This window comes from Temnothorax nylanderi, unplaced genomic scaffold, assembly GCF_030848795.1.
Source record: "Temnothorax nylanderi isolate EJ_2023f unplaced genomic scaffold, tnyl_v1.0 TNYL_tig0038_pilon, whole genome shotgun sequence".
Classification (NCBI taxonomy): Eukaryota; Metazoa; Arthropoda; class Insecta; order Hymenoptera; family Formicidae; genus Temnothorax; species Temnothorax nylanderi.
This window is the reverse complement of record NW_027249100.1, coordinates 437,673-458,781: the sequence shown is the minus strand read 5'-3', so window position 1 is coordinate 458,781 and position 21,109 is coordinate 437,673. Positions and strand designations below refer to the sequence as shown.

Below are 21,109 nucleotides of genomic sequence, written 5' to 3'. Positions count from 1 at the left end.
GATCGAACATCGATGCGGAACGAGCCCGACTCTCTCGATGCACGTTCCTCTCTCCGCGCTGCTCATCGTAATACTCTCTCGCGGCGCGATCGGACGTGCAACGGATCGGACGCACAACGTTCGCCCCGCTTTACGATCTAATCTCTTCTTCTACTCTCACCTTCGATCGGCGCGATCGCGTTTGCTCGTTTACGGGACCGGGAGAAGCAATTCGCCCCGTGGTCTTTCGATACACCTTCGCGAACGAGCGAGCTGGACGGAGGTGATCTCCGTCGACCGGTTTTTCGTCGAGGATGCGGCCGCGTATAAAATCGCGCGAGTCGAGAAGAGGAGGCAGGCGGGCGGCTGCCACCGATCCAGAAGCAGCAGCTGCAACCGGACGGCGCGGCGCGGCGCGGCGCGGCGCGGCACGGCGGACGGAGCGTAGAACAGCCGCGGCCGCTTCCTCTCGCTTCGCCGTACGATACGCCTGCGTACGCTACGAATCGGTCGACTTCGTGTTTTACGACCGTCCGTGAAATCGGACCGCGCGGTGTTTGCGATGCGATTGCACCGGCCGCGGCCTGTAACTCGCGGCCAGTCGTAGCGCGTAGACGTTTTTCCAGAATAGTCGTATAGGCGAGCGGAAAGCTCGTTTCTCGCGGTCGCTGATTAGCGAGATCCGTCGCGGAAATGTCCGCATGACTTATCGAGATTCGTCGCTGGTGGAGTCGTTAGATAAACTCTATTTTTAATTTATTTTTTAATTATTATATAATAATCATTTAACTGTATGCGTATTTTTAAAATAATTATTTAGAGAAAGATAATAGAGAAGTAGATGATTATCTAGAGATAACTTTTCGTACCAGTAAGTCTTTCAAAGAGCGAAGGGTCTGATAGCTTAATGAACTAACAGAAATAGAAAATTACACCGTATGGAACTCGCATATCGAGAAACATTTGAAGAGCGTAATCTTATTGCTGATGTAATCGCAATCGGAGTAATTGATAGAAGAACCGATTAGGCATTTCTTACATTTGTAATACGACTAATGTGTACTTAACTCTCGATGAAACATTATGACTTCATAACGTTTCTTGTTACGCGGCGCGAAAATAAGTTGTATGTGGCATCGCGTATTCCGCTGGATCATGCATCGACATTCCTGCCGCGTGTTTCGTTCGCTGCCGATAAATCAACTCGGCTGCGTACAGATCCAGATTTTACGACTTTTTGCGAAAAGCATCGGGCAGTAGCAGCACTTACGCCGTTCGGCGCAGCTGCGGAACGGTTTTTCTCCACGGCGCGCGGCAGAAGGGTATCATGTCATTTCGCGCTCTCGTAAAGAGCGGCTCGGATGACGCGTGCGCATAGATCCACGTCGCGATTAATATCGCAGGAAGTTACAAAATGACTAATCGTTTCGTACAAACGATCGAACTGTCACGACCGTGGCCGCAATCAAGATAGCCGGCCATTAACTATCTTATGACAAAGGTAATGACGCTAATAATTCTTTGCAGAGCTTATACAAGATATCGATCTCACTTCTGTATGACTCTCCCGCCAATAAGAGGCTCTCGAAGGGCATTATCGCGCGATAGTAACAATGCGGCCTATAGGTAATTCCGCCAGGATTTGTCTATTCATTCCGCGATGCATTCAGCCTGACGTCAATCCCGTAAGCGCGCGTTCGATACCAGCAACCAATTCTCCATTGAGCCGCTCAATACCTTATGCCTTATTGACGCCATCTTTTGATTTTACAACACACGCGACAAAATTACAAAATATTATTTCGCTGCTATTTAACTTTAGAATTCTGGCTGTAATTTCTAAAAATATTCCACTTACGAAGAGTTAATCAAGCAGTTGAGAATTAAGTAACTATTTTACAAGATATTTCTGAGATATTACTCTCAGATGCTCCGAACGTTCGGCTTTCGGCCGATGCTCGCCGATTTTCTCACGCGCGAGGGATGCGAAAATCCGTCAGGGGAAAGCCCTCGAGAGTAACGCCGCCGCGCCGCTACGAGATCGCCCTTGGTGTTCTTGCGAAACGCGCAACGGTGGTTCCAAGAAGCGTACAGGATGGTGGGTGGTCTCCATTCAGAGATGTTTATGGCTATGTCGTAGCAAAGTGGCTGCACGCCACGGAGCCCATGCGAGAGGGCCGCACTACTCTCCGTGGTGCCCAACGGGTCGAAGACCCTACGTTCGTCAGATTCACCTGGGGCCCTTCGCTCGTATCGACGGAGGCACCCCGGCGACCTCGGGCGTAGATGATGGGTCCCAGGAACAGGAACCGCATAGAAGATGTTTACCTCGTCTCCCTCTTTCTCTCGCGGGTGTTTTGTTCAAATGATTTATATCGATTTGTTGTTCGACTAGATGTCTCGCTTTTTCTCTATTCATAAGTGACTGATATTTCGTTCTATCGACTTTTCATTTTACATACGTAAACGTTGGGCTTACCACGTTACGCGGCGTGCCAGGTGTGGCTCTCGTGAAACCTCGATAACGTCCCGGCGATATTAATCGATATTCTAATCGGTCAATCGACGCCCCCGGCATCCTTGCACGTAATATCCTCCTCATAACGGGACACCGAGTACTTCTGTTCCTCGATAGCTGACGATCAGCGTCGATAAATCGCCGTGGCGTCGACGAAGTCACGACGGAGCTCGCTCGGAGTCCTGAGATGTACGATGAGCGGCTCGGAGCTTTGCTAAACAAATATTGATTCTGGCATATCCGATAAAACGTAATGCATTACATATCTATGCATATTAATATATATATGTATGTATATGCATAATTGCACATCTTAATCATGACTGCAAATCATTATCATATGTATATCAATTTCGAATTGATTTTTTCTCAGCTGAAATAAAACGTAGTGCACTATATATCTGTGTACATTAATACATGTCGGCATAATTGTACACTTTAATCATGATTGCAAATTATTACTGTAGATCAATTTCGAATTGATTCTTTTTAAACTAATTGTAAAATATCGAGATACCGCTAGATATTGCCATATATAAACAAGAGAATAAAAAGCAACAAGTTTTAAATCTTTGCATCTTATCGCGCTTTACCATATTTACAGTGTCATCGGCAATTCACTCGAGCATGAAGTACAATCGTCCTCGGGGTACTTAAGGCCGCATAAACGATCGTGTAACCGAGTTCGACGCGAATAACTCGCGTGGCCGCGACCACTTTCCACATTTTCCAAAAGCATCATACGCACGAATGGCATTTGAATTTCATTCGAACCGTTTTGCGGCGGTATTCGCGCTTTAGCGACCGCAAATTTCACTTACGCCCTTCCGCTTCCTCATCACACCCTTGAGAGAGAGGCTCTACCTATGAATAATTCACGCCATACCCGCCCGGCCTATACCACGTTCCCGCAAATCCATATCCGTATTATTACATACTAGAGCAATCTTTACCCGCCACCGCGAGCCGGTGAATCCTCCGTCTATTGGACGTCGTTGGAAAGCTTGGTCGCGCTTCACCTTGTGCGCTCGCTGATTTACTCGTAAAATACCGCCAACGAGGAGCTTAAACGCGAACGATCGGCTCCGATATACTTCGCTTGGATATACGGAATCGAGCTATTCGCATGGAAATGCCGTAACATCGATGATCGCCTATCCGCGAGCTAAGTAAAATGTTTCTTGGAATCGCAGCTATGCGTTTTTTTGAGACGTTTTTTAAAATGTCTATGCTGGTATCAAATTGCAGATGAGTAACAAAAATCTATTTGCAATACATAGCTTAAGAAAAACACGTGTCTTGTGAAAAGATTTTAAATACACTTTAGAGTCGATTTGCAAACGCTCTTGTCGGTTTCTTTTTTTATTTTTTAATTATTTTCAAGTATTTTTATTATCGCACGCACGCGACAATCGTGCATTAATCAGACGGGACACATGCAAACATAAAATCCTCGTCTTCGTCCTCGATTTGTGATAATTACGCGTCGGCAAACTCGTCTAATTTATATGCTAACTACAGACGAGCCCGTCATAAAAACTAATTGACAGGCGAGTGGTAATTTATTATCTCGTCGCGTTTGGAGGCTCATTTCGTCCAAGTATGATTTACCGAACGTGACCGGCCGTGTTCTTCGACGAGACGCGCCCGTGACGAGATTATCATCGCGAACTTCGATCTCATTAGACCGGTCGACCGGATGTACCGGCGAACGTCAAGGTTTTTCGGCCCGACTCTTCGTCCGTGACACGGTCCCTTAAGTAGTAACGCCAATTATTGCCCTTCCGTAAAGAGATACGCCCCCGATTTACTGTCCGACCTTCCTCTCCCTTCATCAGTCGCGTCCCTCTTTCGACACCTCCTTTTTTAAATCCGCTTTTACGACGGACGCTGTTCAGACTACTTATCCCGTTGCATGCCTCGTTCCTTCTCTCCGAGCGCATTAACATCGCTCTTCCAAACCACGATCCGATATCGTCGATTCGAACACATTTCACACTATACTTTGTTACAAATATTTGATAAATTAAAATTTTATACATAATATAGATACATGAAATTATTTCACAAAATAAATATTGCAAGAATCGTATTAAAAATATTTAACGTCGTGGCAAACGTTCGAATATTTATAGGATCTTGTTATTAATTCTTTTTTCAATCTTACTTATCAACAATTTTGCAAATTTTATTTATCGACGATTCAACTCACGATCAGTATAAAATGCTACAAAAGTGAGTTGTATTTTTCCAGAGGAAAATAATATAATCTTATTTTAAAAAATTTGTGCATTCTGGTTGAGCGTATTGTTCTTTAATTGTTGTTTTTTTTTAAACATATACACTCGAAATGTCGCTTGAACATACAAGCGAGAGTATGTAAATTGTAACAAAAGCCACCCAATTGTCCACCCGCGCTTGTCGATCTCCGAGGTGCAGGAAGAATTCGACCGCGGATGATGCCGTTACTTCATGGAATGCGTACGCGCCAGTCGGGAGACTCATGCATGCGTTGCTGGAATACCTTGGTGCGCGTGTAGTGATTCGTCGTTGGTGCAACCGGTAGCGGCCCTTCGGACCTTGAAGCATTTCGTAATAATTGAAACTGTACATGCGCTTGCCTGACGAAGATAGTTCTCGTCTCTCGAGATAAATCTCTTTAATTACGACAACTCGAACAATTAGACAGTTTATCGTATTAACGAGATTGTGTGTAAAGAAACTCAGAAATGTTAAGAATTGCAAAATTTATAACACAAGTTCTTTTATAAATAATGTCATGTGAACTTTTTTAGATTTTTTCACCGGTTAGTTTTTCAGAACATTTATGAAGTATAAGATTTTTTAAATGGATTTTGGATAATGGGATACTCGATGCTGCATATCCAAGTCATCAACTAAAATGACTATTAAAAATGTTAAGAACTAAATAAATTTATGTTTATATAATAAATAAAAAATATACTATAAAAATACCTTCAAATATTTGACAAATATGACCATATGGTTTTCTTGTAATATTAAAATTCGCACCGCGGTGAAATCACAATAATAAATCGGTGTTAAAACGTGTATGTAATCGAAAACTTAAATAGGACAACGAAAACTCAACATAAAAGAAGTCACATAAAATTCTTTTATATGACTTCTTTTATGTCACATCTCAGGTACGTTGGCCTCAAGTGCTTCGATGTTACCATGGAATAGAGAATTAAGCGATAAAACTTTTATTATATGTCATAAAAAAATCTTGTTAAATATATGTTCTCGAAAACTAGCCGGTGAAAAAATCTAAAAAAAATTACATGCTAACATTATTATAAAAGAGCTTATGTTTTAAGTTTTATATAATTCTCAACATTTCTAATTAACCACCGCACAATAAAATCTAATTGGGCCAAAAATTTATCTTTAATAAAACATTCATGTACATGGTACTATCAGTGATTGTACAGCGTTTTTTTTTTATAAAAGCTTAGGAATTTGGTTCCTATTCTTTAATTATCTGCCATTGCAATAGCAGCATATTAGATGAGGAAAAATTTCTGAGCTAATAAATGCCGACGTGTTTTTCAATCGGATATATAGGCGCGTGTGTAGCGGCGATTCGACGGGCTTATCAATCATTCGTCGTTCGCGCACCAGCGAGGCTTTACAAGAACCTTGCTGGAGGAGCACCTATTGACGCGTATAAGTACAGAGAGAAACATATAAAATGCACGGGTTATTGTCGCCGGGCCTCTTGCCGACAGCTGCTCATTAGTTGTTGCCAGCCGCGCGGAGGTGAACCAGTCGAACGCTCACATATGCGTACACATATGCAAACGTATGCAGCGTACGAGACATACGTCTAAGTATCTACGTGACGCATACATAAGCTATTTTTCACGGCACACAGGTTGCATTGTAAAGATAGATATTCCAATTATTTAAGCGTTAAAATTCATTCTTTAAATTCTCAGCTGTTTTTTTTTAACTTTTTATAAATATTATTAATACAAAATACGATGGTACAAGAATATAACTTAAACGTATAAATGATTATATAAAAACGTATCCATGGAAAAATTATTTCTTTTTAAAAGAATTCTTTTCAAAAGTTTCAAGAAGGATGCATTCTTGAGCATATATTTATGTGGACCTTCTGCGCATCATTTCTCGAAGCGTATATGACAAAGTCTGTAAAAGCATCGCCCGCCTCTTCAAAGTATACGCTGTAACATACGGACGTACGCTGTACATACGTACGTACAGGCATATGCATCCGTATTCGTATAAGTGCAGTGAGGTGTGCGTACGCACAGGAACGCACGCGTGCGCTTTGTCGGGCCAACGTGGTCGAGCGAGCAAGTACCGAGTCAAGAAAGGCAAGCAAAGGCAAAGTAAAGGGACAAACCACGCCTTACGCCGCCTTGGCAGTGGAGAGAATTCGCCTTCGCCTCCGTTTCTCCGTCTCACCTCTTGCCTCCGGCATAACTAATATATCGACGGCTACCTTCCCCACCGTGCCCCTCGCTCGTGTGGAGCCCGCTCGTTCGCGTCGATTCGCGATTCGCGTGATCTCTCGCCGGTGTCTATGAACTATCGAGAAGATAGCCAGATGCGCCTCGCGCGTTTTCGCTCGCGAGCGCATCAAGTGCCGATGATACGTCGTTCTTCGTAGCGTAGCTCCAGAAATTATATTCTGAAACATATTACAAATATCATATGTATATACTTTAACAGCTAGAGATTATTTTATTGTATCTTTGTATTGAAATGTACATTAAAATATTGTTTTTTTTCTATATCAAACGCAAAAGTTACGGCAGTCAGAATAGAGGATATGCTAAAGTAGTTAATTATTAATATCTTAAGCTTGCAAAATACTTAAGTATTGTTACGTAAGATAATCCTTTGCAAACTACTTGAATAACAATAATCCATCAGATCTATCTTAAGCGAAGTAGGTATCACTGGGTTACTGGAAAATTTTCCAGGCCAGCAAGCAGGCCAAGCACAAGGCGTTACTTCTCCATTACTGCTTTACGACGCATCGTCGGCGTAAAATTAGTTTCGTTCGCAGCGAGCGGTGCTCGCTTTCTGTATTCGCTCTTATTAACGACATACTTATTAGCATTTCATGTGTTTTCATTGCTTTTATAATCTGTTAATTTGAAAAATCAGGTCAGTAAACAAGTACGTTTGTTCCGCATTAATAATATTAGTAACAACAATAGCATGATTAAAGAAATTTCTAAATATAAATGTTTAAATAAATTCAATTCTCGCAATTAAAAGAAAAAATATATATATATGGTAAAATCAGTATGATAAAATTAGCAGAATAAGAGTTTCACAAAATGTTAATTATTTCCAAGTTTCTAGTGATATTGTTTTAAAAGTTGCAATTTTTTACATTGTCTATGCATATTAATCATAATTATATGGTCACGCTACGATCATATATTTGGAAGACTTTGACGGAAGACGGAAGTGTGGAAAGAAAATCTTATTCGTCGTAGAAATCCGTAAAAGTCCTGCACGCTTCGCAGACGGCAATTCTGATTCAAGCGAATCCTTCCTGGCGGTCAGAATGTCACTAGGTTATTAGAAAGTTTTCCAGACGAGTAAGCGTAGCAGTAAGCGTTACTACTCCACTGCTTGTGAGATCGAATCGGTTGTGTTTGCATCGCGTAACGTTTTACCAGCCTCGGCGCTATCGGCTATACCGTTTACTGTAAATTTCATAATGAAAGTGTTTAGAAATCCCATCATTTATATACGCTCTCACATTTAATTCTTTTCGCGTGTTATTTATTTCAATCGAGTTACGAAGTTTAATTCTATATATTCTTATTGAATCGTTTTTATTGTACACCCTTTCTATAATCATTAATTTAGTGTATAATTGTAATTTTTGTATAATAAATTTTATGTACTGTACTCTGTACTCTTAGAAATTTCAAATAAGATCGAAATGTGTGTTTTATTATATTTTCTACTACATGGTTAAGAGTGTAGATCTCTATTAATACACAAAAAAAAGAAGTGTCAAATCAACACTGATATGTACGCAACACTTGTATGTACGCAAGAACATTTATAATATCTTCTTATAATAATTTCAACTTTTTTTTTCTTAATTGAACTATATAAAACTTTGTTTAACTATATAAATGACTTCATTCAAGCAAGTTTTCTTAGTTTAACACAATATAATCTTATTTCAAGATTATATATTTTTGCATATGTACAAGTATATCAGTGTTGATTTGACACTTCTTCTTTTTCTGTGTAGAAAGATAATTGTGACATTGAGGAATAGTAATGAATACTATGAATTATATTGCTCGAAAAGAAATTTTTTCTCTGTGTCTGCATATTGATGGAATCTCTCGAATCACTGCGAAAGTCGATATGCACGTCTACGTGGTTTATTCTTACATCCGGCCGACCGAACGAATACGGATAGAATCCTCCGCTTCGACATAATACGATGCTACAGTTACACACACGGAAGGCGAATGGGAGGCAAACGCACATCGACAGCAACATGAGAAAGAAAGAGCGAGAAATAGTAAGGGAGAAGAAAAAAAGAGAGACAAGCAACACCGTTAGCAGCGAGCACGTTTCTTTAGCGCAGAAGAAAAAAGAACAGCTCGATCATCTGGTTCGACGAACTTAACGAACGCATACGCTTTCGCATCGAAACGACGGAAAAGAATGTCATTTGATGATTGCAGTAAACGCATTTTCCAGTTTCACTTTTATTTACTCCTATATTGCTCGTAATGAAAGTTGTAGAAAAGATTTTTTAAAAAGGTGTAAGGATAAGTATGTATGTACGTACGTAAAGATATAAAATAATATATGGAGATAAAGAGTTATAAAGATATAAAAAATACATAGAAAAATCTACAAGATTAGAAAGATATAAAGATCCAAAGCATAAAGGATTTATGCTTTATATTCTTATATAGGGGATGCTTCATATTCTTTATATAATAATAAAAATATATAGGATATATTTTAATCATGAAAATAATTAATATACTTTAATAATAAAAATAATTAATATACTTTCATAATAAAAATATATAAGAGGTATAGGATAAAATAATATCCTATAAAACTATAAAAATATTCTCTCTCTTTCTCTCTCTCTTATATATAATGCATTCAATAGCGAATTAAGATACGAATAGTAGAGGCATAATGTCAGCCACTAAATTGCCAACGCGACGACTCGAGCGTCACCGATACTCCGTTTTCTCTGCGAACCGAACAAGTCCGCGCTTTAACATTTAACTCTCGACTGCGCGCGGCGGCCGCGGCGGGGCTCGGCGGGTACAATTGACTCTCTCGACAGGCGACTCGCGATATTTTGCATCGTCGATTTAACCGGCGATCAGCGTTCCACGATCTGTCCGAACGTGAGAGAGGATAACGATAACGGGAGTGCACGCCTGGGAAAACGATCCGCGCCGCGTCCGTCCGTCTTCCGTGAGACGTAAGCGTGCCTCGCGTTGCACATCGCTTCGCTCGCTCGCTCGCTCGCTCGCACGCGCGTTGCGCTCTCGACGGCGCGATGCAATGATGAAACCCGCGTCGTATCAAGGCCCTATAAGAGATATGTGACGCCCGTGTTATTTATTTCCGTGAGTCGTGCGGGTGTACCGATTAAAACGGCGATTTCAAGCTCGAAGATCCCTATGCGTGGCTCTACGAATAACTCTGTCGAGCAAACTTTATATGCGCCGAGAAAGAGAGAAAGAGAGAGGGCAAGAAAAAGAGAGAAATACCTCGTAGCTAAGTAATCGCGATACCGGTCCAGCGATCGTTACTTTCTGCACACTCGTCGTGGCAATTAACCGCCGCAATAACGATTTTTGTCCGGCCGCGTAATGCCCGAGCGCGCGGGCAAACACCATTATGGGTGGTGTATTGCCTCGGCGCGGCGCGACAAAAATCGTAATGGAGCGCCTCGCATGTAATTATAATTTGTTACGAAGTTTCGAATGACTCTATAACGTTCGACGAAGGGGGCAACGCTGTGGTTACGATGGAAATACTGTTGTTTCCTCCGTGCACTCGCGATGTCGTTTTGAACGCTTTTTACCACTTTATATGCCAACAACGAAAGTATGCATTACGTGCCTTTAAAAGCCGTATTAGCGAAGACTTACATGGGCAATCGCCCGATATCGCCCTCCTCTCTCGGCTCCGACCTCCGACTTCGAAGCTAAAGGCGTCGTTAAAATAAAGAGCAAACATCGCTAATCGACACCGAAGAGTTGCAGAGTAATACGGTTCGATAAAAATGCGCAACATTATGCTAATTTATTCAGAGATTATCACTTGTATGTACGATTCATCGAAGAAAACAATTAGCGCGTACCGAAAATAATTATAACTTTACACTGTTGACTTAATTGTTGAAAATACAATGAATAATGGATGTGTCCATCGTAAAAAATCGCTCTATCGCGAGCCGCTCCATTCACCCTTGAGTTCGGTTCTTCCGATGCCGATAAACGCGCCGCGCCGCGCCCGTGTTCAATAAACGTAATCGCGCCCGCGTATATGATATCCGCGGCGCGACGTTACAGCGTTCGACGATGTAACGACGAAAAGAGCGGTTGAGCTTCTCTCCTCTCGGCGCAGCGCGCAGCAAAACCCGTAGGACAGAAACGAGCCGGGGTCCGCCGAGCGGCGGTTAGCCTGAAGGCAACGGCACGATGAGCGATGGATCGGAACGATTCGGGAACAGTACAATCGAATACCGGGATAACAGCTGGAATAATCCTGAAGCCGCGGTACGAAAGCTCTTGAGGGGTGGTTAATCGGTCGATCGATTAATTGGCGGTTCGCGCGCGCGCGCGCGCGCGCTCCGCCGCCACGGAAAATACCGATCGATCAAAACCATCGATTAATCGTTTGTACGTCCGATAAGGCCGGATGATAAGACGCCGGGGTATTGTTCCACGTTGCAAACAATTAATGATACGCCGCGATCGATAATCGACCGGCCGTCCCTATAGCTTCGCAATCGCGAAGCTCTAGGCTACTTTCTCCGGCGTTTTTCACGCGCGCCGAGCCGCGGAAATGTTTCTCCGCCGGAGCATTTCCGCGAGATACCCGCGATACGTAAATCAGAGATACAGATTTCATATCGTGTTACCTATGCTTCAAAATCATAAATGTATTTTTATGCTTGCGGTTTAACGCACGCATAACATATACAATATATTATATATAATTGCTATATCGATCTCATTCATCGCGTATTAAATGTAATATGTTAACATGTAATATATGTAATATATTATACGTAATTGCTACATCGATCTTATATTAATTGTATACATGCGATAAATATGTGTGTAAACAATTATTATACGTAATATATTAAAGTTCGCTCAGCTCTAATTATTTCCTGTCGAAATTCTTTAGAAATGTACCGTTTTGTGGAATTTTGAATGAAACATCGAGTCGAAAGTTGATCTCTCCGAAGCTGTAACGATTTCAATTCACGCTTGTCGAGCCCTCAAATTGCTCCCTGTCTATATTTCACGCGTAACAACGAGCTTCCATCGGCGATCCGAGCATGAACAGCTTCCGACAGAAGCGTTCGGATAAAATTGGTAGCCCGTCGCTCAGGGCTTTAAACTCGCGGCCTCACTGGAGATTGCCGACTCGCGTATGGCTGAAACTCGTCAGCTACGAACCGTATCCGACGACGCGCTCGAGCCTTTCGCTGACGTTCGACGCCCGAGACAGGAACACGCTTCTTCCTCATATTAATCTAGGCTTGTTGAGCCCGCTTCTTATCCATAACGGATTTTTCCGCGTTTTTGCCGTGGCCTCGCGCAACACAAGCACATTATCCCTAACGTGCTTCGTTCCCTGCCGCGATTATCCTCCCGGCGAACGGTAAATCCCTTTCCGATGGGGCGATGGGGCGATCGTCAGACGTCGACTCGAAAACACTCGTCTCTTTATACGCGTATAGGATAATCTTATCGTTAGCCGTATCGATACGCGTAGTGTCATTCATACGTAGATTCTTGAAAGGATAACGTACAAAAATCTGAGGATAAGATCCTTTCGCGATCCGAGTGGATAAGAAATAAAGCAGATTTTGTACTATGTATTGCAAATCTCCTTTATTTCTTTTGCATTTGTGAAAAGATCTTATCCTCAAAAATCAAAATTATTATATTGATCGGATAGTAAAATTATCCGTAATTTTAATTTTGCTCTGATTAAAAGTAAATGCTGTTGCGCTTATCTGAAAACATTTGCGTCGCGTTATTCGTGCAATTTGACGTTCGGCGAAGGAAAGTAGTATAAAAGTAGCGCGCTTTGAGTACACGTTCTCTGGTAAGCGCGTCGCGTCTTTTACTCTTCTATTACTTTTCAGAAATGGGATTCCGAATTTGTTCTGCAAACATTCCCATCGCAAAACGTGTTCGCGATCTCTCGTGGAACGCGATTGGACTTGAATTGCGCCGTGCACAACGAGTTTACTGGGTTTCCAAGCTCCCGACGCGCTCGTTCGCAAGTCGAGCGTGGCGAAGTGCACGCTCCTCCACGGAGAGCTTTCGTTCGAAACGGAAATGATAGGCTGCAATTATTGCAGTCGTTGGCTTTCCCGTCTGCTGCGGCCGGGCCGTGCGCGCCAGCCGCGAGTGCATAACCGCCGCCGGTCGATTAACTGCGACCTTCGCCGCAACGTTGTGATGCAAATAGACGACATATCCGCAACGGGGATTACGTGCCCGCCTCGGAGCCCCCATACGACAATTTTGTGCGAAGAACTCGCTTTCCGTGCTTCCAACCAATGAAGGTTAAAGACAGTCAGTCATTTTATCAAACCTTCGTGAGAATGTAACCACGATGAGAGATTAAAAGAAATTAAGCTTGATTAATGTAAATTGAATATTATATTGAATTAAATATGAAATTGAAGCTTCTTACTTTTTCTCAAGAAGATTGGCAAATACCAAAACGAGGAAAGATGAGACACAGTTGAAGACTGAAATTCTTGCTTAACTATCTCTATATCTCACTGCATGGCATTCGTCTCGCTCCAGAAGATCGGCGAACGAAAGTTCTGTGAAGCCGTGATGTCGATGGAGTTGCATGCCCCGCTTGCATCATCGTGATCCCAATTGCGCGACCCTAGCGAGGATTTTAACACGTAGCGCGGGTTAATCGTTACCGAAATCTTGTAATCGATCGATATTAATTATCGCGCGCTTTCACTAGATGACCTTTATAATCAGCTATATGAGAGACGTTTCAGTGCAATCAATCATTGTCATCCTGAAAAAATATAATTGGATTCGCCGTAAGACATGCAACAGTCGAATTCTTCCAGGAATTATCCGCAGCTAATACACTGTTAAATATTAAAGAATGTTTTTTCCTTAATGTGTTCTTTATAAGATAGCTATGTGGTAGAATATAACTCATATAAGTACATATTTTGTTATGTACGTGCTTTCTTTTTGTCCCGCGTTTTCATTCTAGCATCACTGTCCTGGACACAAATACCACGGATATGATGCTCATCGGATCCTTCATTGAGAAAAAATCGTGAATTGCGGGCGTCGCGAGACGACCGCAAATCGCGCCAAGAACAAACAAAGGGATACTTGATCGCTTGCAAACGAGTTTCGCGGCCAATTATAAATTAAATCGAATTAAATCGACGGCTACCACCACCACATCGCCGCTAGAAGGCGGACCTTGGCGAAAACTCCCCCGCTTTTTACGATCACGCGTATGCGCAAAATCTTTTACGGCGACGCGCGTAATTGCAATGTGGCGAGAAGAGTGATAAACAACGCTCGCTCGCTCCCTCGTTCCACGACGGGGCGGGCTGGCTCTCTCGTTCGGTTTTCACTCGCTCTCGTGCGCGTCGGATTTATCGGCATGCTTAATTGCTGCCCGAGACGAAAGTCAGCCTCGAAACACGGGTCCGCGTACCTTTCGTCGTGCTTTTTCTGACGCGTCGAAGTTGCCTGGTGTATTCTTATCCAGTGCCCCCGCTGAGTTATCCTCTTGCAACTCATAACTAGAAACATTCTCAGATTATTATTTATCTCTTAGAAAAGAAAATTCAAATTAAATGGATAATTTCTGATTATCAATCTTTTACAATTCTTAAGAAATATTTCAATGTGTAAAAATTTCTCTTCCTTCTGACATTAAACTTTGCAAATGTTACTATTATAGTAGTTTTTACATCAATTTTTTATTTGTCAATTTAATTATTACAAATAGAAGATTTTATTAATTAATTTAATATTAAAAAAACAAGATAATTTCTAATATTTTTATTTCCAATTATCGGACTTCCAGAAGCCACTACATATTTTTCGATCTTTTCATTTTCTCGACACGCCACGCCGCAAGCGTCGACTCTGGCCTCTTTCGCCCGTGTTCAGAGAATTACGAGCTTCCAGACTGATTATTAGGTCTCGAAGATTTAAGACGGTGTTTTAAATACTTGGACAGTAACATTGAATTCATTCTGTAATGAAAGAGCGTGCCGATTTCTTTGTCCCGCTGTTTAACATTCGTCCGCGCGGCCCGTTGGACCCCGAGGACATTAACCCACTAACTGGAAGATTACTTTTTTTTTTATACGCACAGCGTCGTTTGTGTGCCTTCAAAGGAGACCATAATTATCATATCTTGCGGTTTCAGATGTTGTGATATTTCGGGAGAATTTATGGCCCCGTTTTATGCGCCGAAAAGAGAATTTAATAAACGTTTAGAATGATACTCGATTCGCGTATTATAACGTATTACAACGTTGATCTAATTAGAAAACATGATAAATAATAACATATTGGACGTAACAATAGAACGACAGGAAAACATAAATTTTAGGCTTGAGAGAGAAAAAGAAGATTGCTTGGACGCATAAAGGCTTTTTTATCATACAAAATTCTTTCCTTATATTAATATAAACACTGTGATACAAAATTAATTTTCTACAATCATTACCAATAGTAACATTGTTGTTAAAAATTAAAAGTTGTAAATGTTGCATCGTTATTAAGCAATTTTGATGTTCAAATTCAATCTACATATAGCGCACTCCTAGAAGAATACTGTCACAACGCAAAAAATTTCTATTTTGAGTTAAGCCTGTATAAAAAATATGCCAAAACGTTACCTACGTGCTATAATAGTGTCACAAGTCTGTAATCTATATGCGAAATCCGCTGCACGAGGCAGAAGTGTCGTTACTCTTTTAAACCGGTTATGTTGCGATCGCTGGATGAATAGTGTCATAAGTAAATTGACAAGTAAATCGCAGCAGATTTCTTCAAGAAACAGTATAAGTCTCATTATAAAACAAAATATAATATATCGTAATTGTAATTCCGTTATAGTTATCTTACAGTTAAAAAAATTGAATTAAATTTGTTTTTCCTCTCTCCTGTGAAATTGTGAATTTTTGAGTTGTGACAGTATTCTTCTAGGGGTACGATATATTAAATACTCAATCGTGCTGCAGATTTTCGGCCTTGGAAATGATTCCTCTCTCCCTCGGAACATTATGGATTTAACATCGGGGGAATCGAAGAAGTAACTTAATGAACGCAATAAATTACGGGTGTACAAATATAACGATCGTAAGCTTAATATCGATATACTGTTTTCTAAACCGGTATGCGATGGGCTGCATCAGACGGGGGGGGGGGGGGGGGGTCGGGCAAGGGGGGGATCCGCCGCATTCTGTAGCGCCAATTTGCATGACCGATGATCGGGCCGCTACTATATGCCAGTGACTAGGTGCATCATCATTACGCACTACTGAGATACGATCAAACTGTCGGTAATAACAGTCGCACGACCCCGCGCGCGCAGACGAGAGAGCAGGGTCGCGTTTATTAAATTACGTCAAATTATTGGTACGCGTCGGGGTATCCGGTCGAGGCCTAAACATAGAATACCCTCGGCCTCGCTGGTTGTTTAACAGTGAGCAATCACGCTACTTTCCCAATTAGACCGCTAATTTTATCGGGAAGCGTGTAATTGCCGCGCTGAGCCAAATTTGCGTGTAATATGTTCAGCGCACTTTCCCAGAGAACCGCTTAATTATCGGTCAATGGCTAATCATGCATGAGTGATGTGGAATTAAGTTATCTTGCTGGGTTCCAATTATAAAAAATTGATGCACCGCTTTGGAATATTAAGTACAGCGTTTTGTATCATAAAGGTCTTTAGTAGATTGTTTGATTTTTATCTAAAATTTCAGATTTTTATTAGGTCAGTTTATAATTTTTGTAACTCAAATCTCATCTAAACGTGCGTTCTTAGCGCTACTTTTTATATCTTGAAACTTAAGTTAGATTTCATTTACATACACGATCATTCCACTCTTTTCCTGAGTACAATCTCAGTTGATTTTTAATTAAAATGTAACTTTTCATCCAGCCATATATCTCAGGATATAAAATTCCGTTTATAAATATTTTACCCGATATACTCTCGAGGTTCAAATAACGATTATAAATACGGCCCTAAGTTATTGCCGAAGTGACACTTTCAATTAACGACGCCATAAATATCGAAGTATAATTTCCATTTATTCATCCGGGTAACGTTCCGCATGTATCGTGTTTTATTACCGGCAGTGCGATAACTGTTCATCAGCGGTCAAGATTGAAAAAGGCACAGTTCGTAAAGTGTCACATGGAATTTTCAATGACATTTCATGCGCCAAAATATGTCTTGCATCTATATACATATCTCACATACCTAAAAGACTTCTTTAACATAAAATTATGAACATTAAATTATTAACATAGAGAAGACTGTTGTTTTATTAAATAAATTTTAGTTATGTGACTGTATTTCACTTTCACTACTATTCTTTGTTATATTCCACAAATCTCTATCTTTAAAAAATACTTTATAAATGATTGAATTAATATGAAATTGTTGCGTGATGCGTACCAAGAAGAAATGGATCGAATCTGTAAGATTCAAATATGACTTTATATTTAAGATAAATCTTATTATGGACTCAACTCGCTGTTTGAATATATCGTATATTAATTTTTCTAATACTTACATTAATTTATATTTCAAGCATATACAAATGTGGTTGTTTCAATTCTGCTTGCAGATTCGACCGACGAAGGGCTGAAGAAGGCAAAGAGCGGTTCAGATGAAGAGCCGTGGATCTCCGGCGTCGTTCGTTCAACTAATCAAAATTCGCAACAGGAGCTCAAGGGAGAAGAATAGAAGGACGGGATGCATTTCTGCCAGCGATTCCGCCATTCTTTCAGCATTAATATATCGCAGCTGCGAAAGCCATTCAAACTCGTCGTCCGCCACACGACTGCATGTATATACATGCTGTACACATACATACATACATACTCACACCGACATACACGACACATATAAAAGACCCAAAAGCCTGATCAACGCCGCGTACTTCCTGTGATCGTCGATTAACGATAAGTGGAATGGAATAATCAAAAATAGCGACGCAGCGGAAGAGGATATGTTCAGGTCACGAAAAGAGGAGCGAATTACTAGAATGTTCTCGTATAGAGAAAGGCGACGCCGTGTTATAAAGAGTATCGAGATCGGTATCGAAACGCGACGAAGCATAAATAGTGGAAGCCGATACTTTGTAAGATCCCAAGTAACAATGGTCGATCTTCCGGTACGTATAACATACATAATCTAATCTATATAAAACAGATCCGTTCATAAATCAGAAATCCTACATGATGACTGCGCAAATATTTTTCCTACCTAGAAAATTGAGGATTGATATTTAGCACGATTAAAATTATCCCTACGACGAAAACATATCGCTTAATATTGTTTTGCATATTTCGTTTACTTTGTCTTCATCTCGTTGCGGAAAAGGAAGGATTTGTCCAATTTTTAGTTAGAGATGTGGAAAAATATTGATAGTATTTATATTTGCGTATCATTTTCCTGGCGATGCAAATTTCTTTCTCAATAATCAGATACGTAAAAAATTATATCTCAAATGAGATAAATTTTAAACAAAAGTATAGGTCAATTATTTGATAAAATGACGAGTATTACAAATTATCGATATAATCCATGCTATTGTAATATAATAATGTAATATATGTTGTCTTTTTTATAATAATGTTGATATTTTTCAATCTTCAATACGTATTACAAAAGATAAAGAATTTGTCACGGAACTATACCTTCGTTACTCTTTGTCATCGATTGAGAATGGGAACCGGAAAGTCGCGAAGAGGGTCGAATCTACATGCCGTATATGTAATCGCGCATTGTCTGAACAGCTAACACGATTTGCGCACGCGTGAATCACGACATTCGCCTCGTACACGAGTAGTAGATTCATTTTATAAAGAGACGCGCCGTCAGAAGGGATGCGGTCTGGCGAGCCGCGTAGTTAAGGATACGAATGCCATAATAATGACCAAGTTTTTATGGTTGTACTTAAGTCATACTTTATACTCTACTTTACTGTTTAAGGATGTTTTAAGCGTAAGTTACTTCATATTTCCATTATCAAAGTGTCTCTATTACAGTTATCGCTACCGTTTTACTTTCGCGTCGTCGGGCTGAATGGCGAATCGACGTCATTTAGCGCTGATCGTCGAGAAAAATTGGTAGAAGTTATGAAAATGTAATACCGCCTACCTGCACTTGTGATCGTACATCTAACTTGAATTCGAGAGAATAAACTGAATGCTCGTAATCTGTACGTCGGCACTTTCAACATTACGATCAGATAAATAAATTTTACCACGCTTTGTACATCGCCTCGGCAATAAAGGACAATCTGATGGCAATCTTTATTAAATAGACAAGAAAGATATCAATTAATATATCAGATTAGATGAATTGGGCGACTAAATTTTTTATTTGCCGCTTAAATACGGCAAGAAACACTTAAGCTTATGCTTTTCTATAAAATTCTGTTCGAACGTAATTAACAGGACAGTTTGGAAAAATGTCTGAGCGCTTGGTTGTTCCCTGTTTCGTATATGTTGGATTTTTTAGACTTTTATTTTGCGAACTCAATTTTCATGCTGTGCGTTAGGAGCAAAGTAATGTTGGATGAAACATCATGAAATTATATATTGTACTTACTTCCATCGCAATGTTAGAGAAGCCATCAACAGATATCGCCTGCGATCGCATGGACGATAAAGAACAGACTCTCATTTAAAGTCAGGTGCGAGACCACCTCTCGGTTGATGGTCCCGACCAATGGACGCGTTTGGACCTTGGTCTCATTTTTGTGATTATTTAATACACGTTAAGCAAACAATAGAATAGGTGAAGCCTTGTTATAATTGAGTATGAGAATAGCCGTTGTACTAGCCTTACAGAGACGATGCCATTCTGCATTCAATAGCGGAAGAAGCGCAATAATTACGACAATTATCCGAGGATATTTTATAATTACGCTCATATATAATAATTAAATTGTTTATTCAAGAGCACTGACAAACTGTTTTCAGTTATCAGTAAGAATGAAGCTCTTTCGGAAGAGAAATCGGAAACAAGTGGCCTTCTTCAAAAAGAGAATTACGAGAGCTGAATGAGAATAATCAGGATACATTCGTTACAATGAGCTAGCTATATTACAATGTGTACAATAAGTTTTTAGATTTATAATACAAACTATAGATTCTATTATCATGATATATATTATATCGCGTAATGAATTTGTATAGAAGGCACTCGGTCCCCTTTACGACAGAACTCTGTGTGTTATAAGCGTGTACCGAGCGAATACGCTTATTTCGTATGTCGATGTTCTCGGAGAGTATATAATTTTGCCATGACGACGAGCGCCGAAAGAACCTACAGCGGGGAGCTTGTAATAGCGATATCACGCGTTTTGCGCGCAGCTAGAATCTATTTTTCTAGTTCCTTTGGGGCATTGGATGTCAATGGGATCTCCATGCGAGCGATCGATTGCTTTCGAATAACGCGAGACCTGGCCGGTTTAGCCGTTCTTCCTTGCATAAAAAGGCAAAATGAATGCAACTAAAGCGAACAGATCTGTGCTATAATTACACGATCGGCTCAGCGATATATCACTTCAACATCGTTCTCGCGGCGAAATACTCAGCGCGTAAGGGTCGAGGATCGTTGTGCCTTCGTGTATGCACGTTAAAGTACGTTTAATGATTGTAAGAAGGGCAGACATCCACACTTTGTGATTCCATAAGCAGTTGTTCATTTTTTTATACTTACTTTAATGCTTACCTAGGATAGAGCTTGTGTACCCTAAAGAGTGTTTCAATAAAAATCACAATGAAATAAATCCGCTGCGTTGTACTCATATTTCTCTCTCTCTCTCTCACAAAAAATAAAGGATCCTTTTTTACCTCTCTTTTGCAGCTCCTAGTAATTTATTGATTTATTATTTATAATTTATATATATCAATATATTAGTAATAATGTCTTTAGTTATATACACTTTTTGCTATCAATTTATACAGTTTAAACTTTGAGCAGAAAGTTCTTTTTTCTTAATCTTGCGAGGAGATTCGAAAGGAAAAGCTCGTAATAAATATTTCGATAAATTATCGGACTTATCGTAAATAAAATAAATCGCAATCA

At 40.4% G+C, this 21,109-nt stretch overlaps 1 protein-coding gene across 3 annotated transcripts in view; it reads left to right on the top strand.

Moving 5' to 3' along the window:
- Positions 1-20,810, top strand: part of Sano (CABIT domain-containing protein serrano) — a 127,168-nt gene extending 106,358 nt beyond the window's left edge. For all 3 annotated transcript variants that reach the window (XM_071703970.1, XM_071703968.1, XM_071703969.1), the window contains one exon: positions 17,634-20,810. The gene's annotated coding sequence lies outside the window, so the exon portion shown is untranslated. The remainder of the gene's footprint in view (positions 1-17,633) is intronic.
- The last annotated feature ends 299 nt before the right edge of the window (positions 20,811-21,109 follow it).